The sequence below is a fragment of the Pseudochaenichthys georgianus genome, chromosome 1 (assembly GCF_902827115.2).
Source record: "Pseudochaenichthys georgianus chromosome 1, fPseGeo1.2, whole genome shotgun sequence".
Taxonomy (NCBI): Eukaryota; Metazoa; Chordata; class Actinopteri; order Perciformes; family Channichthyidae; genus Pseudochaenichthys; species Pseudochaenichthys georgianus.
Window position 1 is genome coordinate 22,811,650 of NC_047503.1, and position 9,355 is coordinate 22,821,004.

General features: G+C 38.6%; 1 long non-coding RNA gene across 4 annotated transcripts; it reads right to left on the bottom strand.

The window, feature by feature from the left end:
* Positions 1-251: 251 nt before the first annotated feature.
* On the bottom strand, positions 252-6,070 carry LOC117442605 (uncharacterized). 4 transcript variants are annotated; one of them, XR_004551545.2, is made up of 13 exons: positions 6,003-6,070; positions 4,889-4,906; positions 4,686-4,765; positions 4,519-4,594; positions 4,028-4,168; positions 3,828-3,908; positions 3,414-3,541; positions 3,023-3,120; positions 1,774-2,740; positions 1,448-1,545; positions 1,164-1,304; positions 844-967; positions 252-603 (listed from the first exon to the last, which is right to left on the bottom strand). It is a non-coding gene; the product is annotated as an uncharacterized lncRNA (long non-coding RNA). The 4 variants fall into 4 exon arrangements; XR_004551538.1 differs by lacking the exon at positions 6,003-6,070 and having other exon boundaries at positions 4,889-5,441; XR_004551539.1 differs by lacking the exon at positions 6,003-6,070 and having other exon boundaries at positions 4,028-4,276; positions 4,889-5,441.
* Between the last annotated feature and the right edge of the window lie 3,285 nt (positions 6,071-9,355).

A 9,355-nucleotide genomic window follows, 5' to 3' on the forward strand; every position in this document is an offset into this window, starting at 1 on the left:
TGATTAAGTTAATCTCAATTGCATGATTAGACATTTTTCTTTTGACTTATAATTGGAAGAGAAATGAATGGAAGTGTTTTTAGAGATGCATTTTCAGTCAGTATCAAAAACCGTTTCAGAGCAACAGAATTACATTCATTTTACACTCTGTACAAAATAAAAACATTGTAAAAGAACTATTCGGAGTGTACTGCTTTACTGTTCAAGGGATTGGGCATTGTTAAAGTGTAACAATGTTAATGGACAAACAGTCTTTTTCCAAATGTCCTTTATTTATAAAACACGGTAGGTGTACCAACTGTAACCCTGTATCTAACAGAGTGTATTGAATAGAGAGGCAAACCCTTCTCCAGAAAAATACAAAACAAACTGAGTCAGTGTGTAGCTACACAAGCCCAAAGCCTGAACTGATGGAACTGAGGGCCATCATCAAGTCCTGGTGGAACTTCTCATAGGTTTGGTAGTGGCTTGGGAGCTTCAATTTTAGGAAGCAGGTGAGAGCCACTGGGTATTTTGAAGTAACAACCTCAACTTCAAGGTTTGTTGTGAGAAGCTCCCACCCGACCCAGAACCTCAAGAGGTCACGCAGCATCTTCGGAGATGCTATGGGAGAGAATTTGTTATGTATGCGATACCTCAAATTGCATTATATCAAAACTTAAATTTGAGCAGTAAAACTTGCAGGAATATCAACGGTTAACCCATGCATAGATTTGTATTTGTACACCGATGTGTGTATATTATTTTTCATCAGAACTGCCATCTCTTCAGCTGCACTACAGCTTTAGCAGTCATTACACTTAAGTAACTAGTTTAAAATAGAGATGTAATAAAAAGCGTTACCTTCCTCTATGAATTGCCTCAAAAATCCAGTGACGAGACCGACTTTCTCCAATGGAACGGCGTCGTCCTCGTCCTCATCGCTGTCACTTTTGGGCTGTGGCCAGTGGATGTTCTGGATCACAGTCTATAGGGGATCAAATACAAACGTGTTCTTTGCTAAGATTGAAGCTCATGTTATATGCTACAGAATTATCTTAACATTGTAAAGCATTGATTTAAGATATACACCAGTTTAAGAGCCCCACAAATGAAATTGCATGATAGTGTTTGCAAACAAATCCTTTGAATAACATAAATCCAATAAAGAAAATGGTACTTACCTGTGAGTTCAGCTCATCATTTTTCTCTCTTGGAAATAATATGGGGTGGACATCTGGCCTATTTGAAACAAGCGGCCAGATTCCCGTTTCTTTAAGGCCTTTGCGAATCTGCTTGATAGGCTGCCTAACACGGTGAAGTACCTACAAGTAAAAGGAACAATCAAACTGAGGCACTAATGGAAAAACACCACAGTAGCAAATACAGGAGGACTTACAAAGCAAACCTACTAATTACCTAAACATTGTATTGTTTAAATAAAAATGGTACAATATAAAATGATTACTGCATGGGAAAGAAGTTCCTGGAACAGCCAGTCATCATTGGTGGAGGTTGGAACAGGGAGGTCCCAGGACAGGCAAAGATCAGTCACACTGGTGGTTTCTTGAGCAGGAGAAAAGAGGACATCATTTAAATGCATGCAAAATTGTGTACGGCAGTCTGCAAAAGTGGACAAAAAGCCTAAATCTGGAAAAATCTAAATGGGACACAAAAAAGCATTGAAAATCATTTCTAGCTAAACAGCCCAGCCTTGACGCACAAGATGACAAGTGTATGTAGCATTGTGGTGCAGTAGTGTATGACATGTCACTTTTTAACTAGGACACTCACAAAACCAATTGTTTCACGGTGGTCAAGATCAGGACAGTCCAGCAAGGTAAGCGCTGATGCTGCAGTATTCGTGCTCCCACCAGTCAACAAAGTCACTACAGGCACACTTAGTCCTGAGTAACCAAAACCACCATGCAGGAAGGAATGGCCTATCATCCGACCTGCCATCTCAAACAGGTTGCTTTCCCGAAGCACAGCAGCTGCGGAGGGAACCCGATGTTCCATTTTGCCTTCAAAAAGGCTTGTAAGAGCTGCACAGCCTTAAGAAAAAAGGAGAAATAGTTTAGACACCACGTATTGCTATAACGTAATTTTTAGGTCAAGCTATATTGATTGTTGGTTCAACTGTGAATATGCATGTTGTAATCTTTGTTGGTTTATTAAGATTTAGCTGCAAGTGGTTATTTCAATTGAAAGACAAATGGGGACATCCTAGCTAAATTTATACTGAAGCCGGTCTTCAGTTTCTGCATGGCCATTGACAAAACGTGTCGGTTGACACCTTGGCCGACTGCTGCATCCCCTTGAAAAGACGACCTCATTTAGAAAAGTACAACCAGCAAGATGTTATTCAACATGCACTTACCAAGAGACAACATGAATCATCCTTCAAGCTTTCAATACAATAAATGTAACTAGTTCTTTCTTCCCTGGTCTAAGGGACATAAACTTAATCCTGAACATGCAAGTAAAAACAAACAAAAAGGCAAAATTCGACCCAGGTGACAACCTGTAATGAAACATGAGAAGTTACACTATTTATTAATACCTCTCAGCCTGCACTTCAATGGAGCTGCCCAGTTAACATTGTTCATTTTAAAGAATGAAATCAATTAACTGTCCGTTTCTTCTTCTGCGTCAAACAAGTCGATTGATAGAAAGAGGCGTGGACATTCATAGTTACGTTCCAGCAGTTCCTCTCTGAACAACTGACATGCCTTCCGGGGCTCCACTTCATTGGCCCATGCTGAAAACGTAATTTGAAGGGAAAAAAAGTGGTTGGTACAATAAACTTCATAATATGTCAGCTTCAATTCTAAAATAGTACTTCATTTATTGTCTCATTTAGTAAGCCCTGTATTTTAAAGCAATATATTAAAAAAGTAGTAACTTGAAATCAATTATCCTTTCCATATTACTGGATCAAACATGTAACAACATTCATTTTGGTGATCATTGCTATTTAAGTGTTTGTGAGTAGTCACTGTTTCAAACTACACAACAGCAGTAATTTTTCTGAATAAATAACCTGCTGAAACTGTTGCTGGCAATCGTTGAACTGAAGGTCCTGGCATTTCCTCTGTCCTTGTCATACTGGCTGCATCGCTATGATGAACAGGGTCCATTCTTGGAAAAGACAAAACAAAAAACATACTCACAGGAATGGAAAATAGAGACTAGTGAGTGCCCTTCTTTTTTTACATATTTCTTCTTGCATATCAAACAAAGTAATTTAAATCAGATCCCTAATAAGTATTTCGACTCTGTTATGATTTCTACATTTCCTAAAAATGCATCACATGCTCTGATGCAGCTGCTATAGCTGTAACATTACAGCATTTTAAAAACACAAAAAAGGAACAAGCACATTCACCAAACGATATCGTTATTAGGTTTGACACTTTGTATATGTTATTCACCTCTCTCAAAACATGTCTATCTTCCATCTTGTGCTTGAACAAGTCAAAACGTTTTACCCTTCACCACATGTGCTTGCATGAAATGAGAGGACATACATCAGGTAAGATTCAAGACATATAGGGCAAACCTGTAAAAAACATAAACAAATGTCAATACCTTTAAAACATATCACATTATTATAAGAAAGGTTTTATGTTTAATAATTCTCTCTCAAATAAGTGATACAGGAAACATAATTCTATGAAAAAAAATGAGTACATAGACAGTGTGCAAAACGTCAGTTTGGTGAAATGTGTGATGATACCCTACCTATATACACACCTGCAATCATTCTGTCATTATTTACTGAAAACAATAAGGCTTTTATACTAAATTGCAAAGTAACTTTAACAGGAGAAGACAGCATCAACTACCTCTGACAATTCTCCCATCCCTGTGTTAGGTGGATTTGGCTGCTCAATCACTTCATCAAGAGAGGTCCCAGATTCACTCTCCTAAAAAACAAAAAAGGTACAGAGAATTGGTTCTATAGACTTTGAAACAGTTATTTGAGCAAACTAAAACATTACATATTTATTTGAGAAATGAGAGAAATGTTTTAATAACAGCTTACAGTCAATATGTCATTACATTCCTCCACATGTAAAGGCAACAGCTGCAAAGGCATTTGACTGCCACATGTTATGCAGGTTGACTGTGGCATCTTTGCAAACTCTGCCGAGTCATAGGGTAGTGGTTCGGTAGAAAGTTGCTCCTGTAGTGGAATTACAAACACAATGTTTTTTCCGTTGTTGGACGCTGTTTTGAGGAGCCTTGTGGAGTACCCCTCAGAGTCAGTAGGACTTTCGACGTCCACTACCACCTATTTTAAAATCAAAGTAGGTACAACACAAGTGTGCTTTAAAACCACCTGACAGTACATACATTAATATTAGGGATATACGTTACACTTTGTCAGGCAAACTTTAGTACTGTTTTATACAACTTGAAGAAGTGATATGAATGGTAATTCAAAGTATGGCGACTGAAAACACATATGTGGGGCTTCTGAGTGTGAAAAACACAACACAGCATTTTCACCAATGGAGATGAGAACAATATTACCTGCTGACTTGAAAAACATCCAGCCTCCTTTTAATGTTTTCAGTTTTGGAAATTCTTCCTCAACCGAAGCCATAGTCTTTAAAACAAAGTGAAATAACATACAATATTCAGCAAGTGATTCACATTTTAGATCATTGAGAAATCTTTAATACTGTTTATATGATTACCTCTGTAATTCCCTCGAAGCACAGGCAGACACAAGTGGCTTTCTCATTACGGGTTTATTCCTCCAAATCCACCGTGAAAACTACACAAACAAACAGTATAAATGACAAACATAGTTTCGTGTTAGACACACAATAACATGCACAGCATGTGAGATAACTAGCAAGGTAATAAACATAAAAGTAATACAAACTCAACAACATACCTCGTTGGGCTGCATGCTCTGTAAACAGAGGGAAGTATTCTTCAGTTCTCTTCACAACTTATATGTATAAGAATACAAAACTAACGGAGCTGTAAGTATCCGTGCATCTTACTCTGAGGGTGCTTCTCATGTTCTCGCTCTCGAACTCACGTGAGAACAGCATAACGAGACGTGAGCTTGGACTTCAAAATAAATGACGAAATATTGCACGCATGAAACATTACAACAATAATTATTATTACACTTAGAAAATACACATTACAGTTAAATTATGAGCATTTCAAGGCTGCACTTACAACCTCACTGTGCAATAAATTGTCCGGTAGATTTAGCATCCTCTTTCCAAGGCCAGCATGGGCAAGTGGTAGCTCTTCCGAACCCTTAGGTGTAAACTGACTGGGTCCCGAAAGGACATATATGTGAAAGTCCGTCCGGTTGACGATGCAAGGAGCCGGGGTGGGAAATCGTCTTTTGCCTCTTGGCTGATCAGTACTGAACATCAGTGGCGTGTACAGACATTTATAGGGGCAGGTGCTCAAGAGAGAGAAAAAAAGGGCACCTTCTGAGTCGTCGTGGCGGTCTGGCGGGCTGCTTGCTGTAGCTCTCTTTGTTTTTCTTTTCTTATCCTGTCTCTTCTTGGCATTATTCTACAAGTGGTAAATGCAAATGAGCTAAATCAATGTACTGCTCTGCTGTGCATGATCTCCGAGAAACATTTAACAGCAGCATTAATGTAAACCTATAAGGTTACTACTTATATTGTACTTTTTTAGGCATTTTTACTTTACTTGAGTATTTCCCATTTTCAATACATTTACTTCTACTCCACTACATCTCAGATGCAAATATTCTACTTTTACTCCACTACAATTATTTGAAATATTTAGTTAGTTACTATGTAGATTTTGATTAAGATTATTACAAAACATACATTTAATCACTTCAGCCCTAGCATAATGACGCATTGTGAGCGTAGATCTGCTATTTTCAAAAGTGCACAACGAGACTAAATGGATGGATGCAAGAAAAGAAGTGAAGTTATAGTTTAGTTTGGCATCTGATTTAGGGGACTAAACAATACACTCGTTGTATTTGTTACCTGGTGGTTACTTACTTGGTCGTCACTAGGGCACTTTTAATCGTGTTGCTGTGTGCTGCTGCACCACACACCCGCCGTGGCCTGTCTAGTGTCTGACTGACTGACTCTGCGCGCTGCGCGTTCACGTTGAGAGTAGGGAAGGGAGGGGCTGCACTGCAGCCAGGGCACGTACGGGAGTGCCGCGGGGCACGTGTGGGGATGTCTGACAAAATTACAACGCGCATTTGGGGCATTGCTGTATATATTAGAAGCTTTTAATCCAGCATTGATCGATGTTACCATGAGCCACATACAGTACACTGTAAAAAAAAAAAAAAAAAAACTGTAAAAAACGAACTTTCAAAAGGGCACATTGCTGTTGCAACACACTCTCACAACCTGATCTCACCAGAATGCGTGACTCCACCACGACTCCTTAACACCACAATGCGTGGTGGAGTCACGAACTTTGTTACATTTGCGTGTCGGCACCACGCAAACAACCCCAATGTAAAGTGAATGAGGCTCCTTTGTCGTGGTGCACACACGCATTTCTACAACGTGCATTGTGTGTAATGCAACTGTTAATTTTATTAAATTAGTTTGTTTTTAGGGAAGGCCAGAGCTTCAGCTGTGTCAAATAGATTGTTCCCTTTAGTTAACGTTATTGAAAAGATAATGATCATGTCTTGTATTACGAGCGTCCATTCCCATTGGATAACGGAGAATTTTACACCCGGAAGTAAGTAGCCTATTCTCCTTACTGTCGATTGATTTTACAGTGATATCTGCACTACTCATCGACTAAAAAACACCAGATTATCCTTGTTAATTACACAACATTGATTGGTTTGAATTGTGTGCAATGCTTTTGTATTTTCCCCCTTCGATTCGGAGAAACAAATATTTTTTCGGAGTTTTTGGACGGCAGAAGACACTACACTACCCAGAATCCTCAGCTATCGTTTGGGACTACACCATGAACCCCGTGATCAGTCCTCAAGTTCTTTGATTGGTTGACCTCCAACTGCATTCCATATGAAAAAAAAAAACGTTTCGTAAAAGAGAAAATCATACTTTATTCAGCAGTGCTTGCTTTACTCTTTGATAGTCATCACATGAATGCATTGTAATAAATGGTTTGGCTGCAGTAATATTTTGTTTTGATATTATTGTTTTTTATTAACTACTAGACGACTGGGTCATGTTAAGACCATATTTTTTTGGTTGCTATGGGTTTTTTCCATCGCTTTTGTGTTACAAATATCAAAACAATAACAAAATAATATTCGTCGTAAACTAAACCGGAAACAGCAGTATATTTTATTTTGTTAACACTGTAAACTTGACAGCCTTTTAACCTATGCTTTTAACCCAAACCACCTACTGGTTAAAGCACGTTATTACACGTTTAGAGTAATTGCAATGCAGGAAGATTGTGTTGCTTTTTAATGACTGTTTAAAATGCCTTTTTCTTAATGTCTTTCATTTTTGTAAAGCACTTTTGAATGTGTTATATTTTATGAAAACATTCAAATATTAAGAGTACATACAAAATAGTGGGAAAGTAGAAGGTCAATTATATAAATATAGAATAGAAAATATCAAGAAGATACTCAAATGATATCTAGAGTAAAACAGTTTAGTGCCTGATAGGAGGATGTGCTAACTAATAAGGCTTTAATTAAAGAAATGTGCAGAATACGACAGTGTAATGGTGGAAGTATACACACATTGATAGATGTCTTGTAATGCACTGTTGATGAACCTGTGACCCAAGTTGTTCATTCATTGCATAACTTCACTGTTGTGTATATGATATGTCAATAAACCTTAGAAAATCTTGAAATCTTGAAAGGGATGTGCAAAATAGCCATTATATACAGTCTTTAATGAACTATTAGAGAATAACGAGTAATGAATATGCTTTAAACGGATCTGCAGATAAATATTTAGTCTTCTCAAGCAACCAACTATCAAATATCTCGCCTGATTGTTGGCACTTGACAATCACCTTCACTGAATTTCATTCAGGTGTAACTAAAGTCTGATTTAAGGCTTGTTTATATTTCAAATCATTAATCCAAATCTGTAAAGTAACTAAAATAAATGTAGTGGATTAAAAATACCAGGTTAACCTTAAAGAAAGCCTTCAGGATTATAAAAGACCACCATCACCCCAGCCACAAACGGTTCTGTCTGCTGCAGTCTGGCAGGCGGTACCGCAGCATCCGGACTAAAACCACCAGACACAGAGACAGCTTCATCCCACAGGCCAGAAGACTATTAAACACCTGAACTTAGAAATAACATTCATCTGGCTGCTACTTAGAAATTATTTATCTAATATATCATATTCCAATCACTTGTATATAGACTCTTATTGCACTATTTCACTATTTTTTCTGTGCATCTGTTTTATTGCGTAGCACTGTTGGAGGAGCCTGTGACCTAAGGGGGGGAGGGGGGTAGGACACGTTCGATTCCTGTTTTGAATAGTGTGCCGTAGATGGGTTTCATTCCATTTCAAAGTCCTTTTTGACGCTCTGTGTAAACTTCGCGCACAACATCCAATCACAGAGGTTGAGGACTGATCACGGGGTTTGTCAAGCTAAGCACATGGTGTAGTCCCAAACGATAGCTGAGGATTCTGGGTAGTGTAGTGTCTTCTGCCGTCCAAAAACTCCGAACATATATTTGTTTCTCCGAATCGAAGGGGGAAAATACAAAAGCATTGTACACAATTCAAACCAATCAATGTTGTGTAATTAACAAGGACAATTTGGTGTTTTTTAGTCGATGAGTAGTGCAGATATCACTGTAAAATCAATCGACAGTAAGGAGAATAGGCTACTTACTTCCGGGTGTAAAATTCTCCGTTATCCAATGGGAATGGACGCTCGTAATACAATACAGGGGACATGATCATTATCTTTTAAATAACGTTAACTGAAGGGAACAATCTATTTGACACAGCTGAAGCTCTGGCCTTCCTTAAAAACTAACTAATTTAATAAAAATAACAGTTGCATTACACACAATGCACGTTGTAGAAATGCGTGTGTGCACCACGACAAAGGAGCCTCATTCACTTTACATTGGGGTTGTTTGCGTGGTGCCGACACGCAAATGTAACAAAGTTCGTGACTCCACCACGCATTGTGGTGTTAAGGAGTCGTGGTGGAGTCACGCATTCTGGTGAGATCAGGTTGCACTCTCACTCCCTAAGCGTCCAATAGCAACGTTTGGTCAGTGTCCGTGGCGTCCAATTGTGACGCTCCTAGGCTCCTTCAGCGTCATAAAGGGACGCAAATAGCTTTCAACTGACTGCAATGTATTCCCATCTGCGTCGGGATTTGACGCTCATGGAAGCACGGCATTCGTTTGTG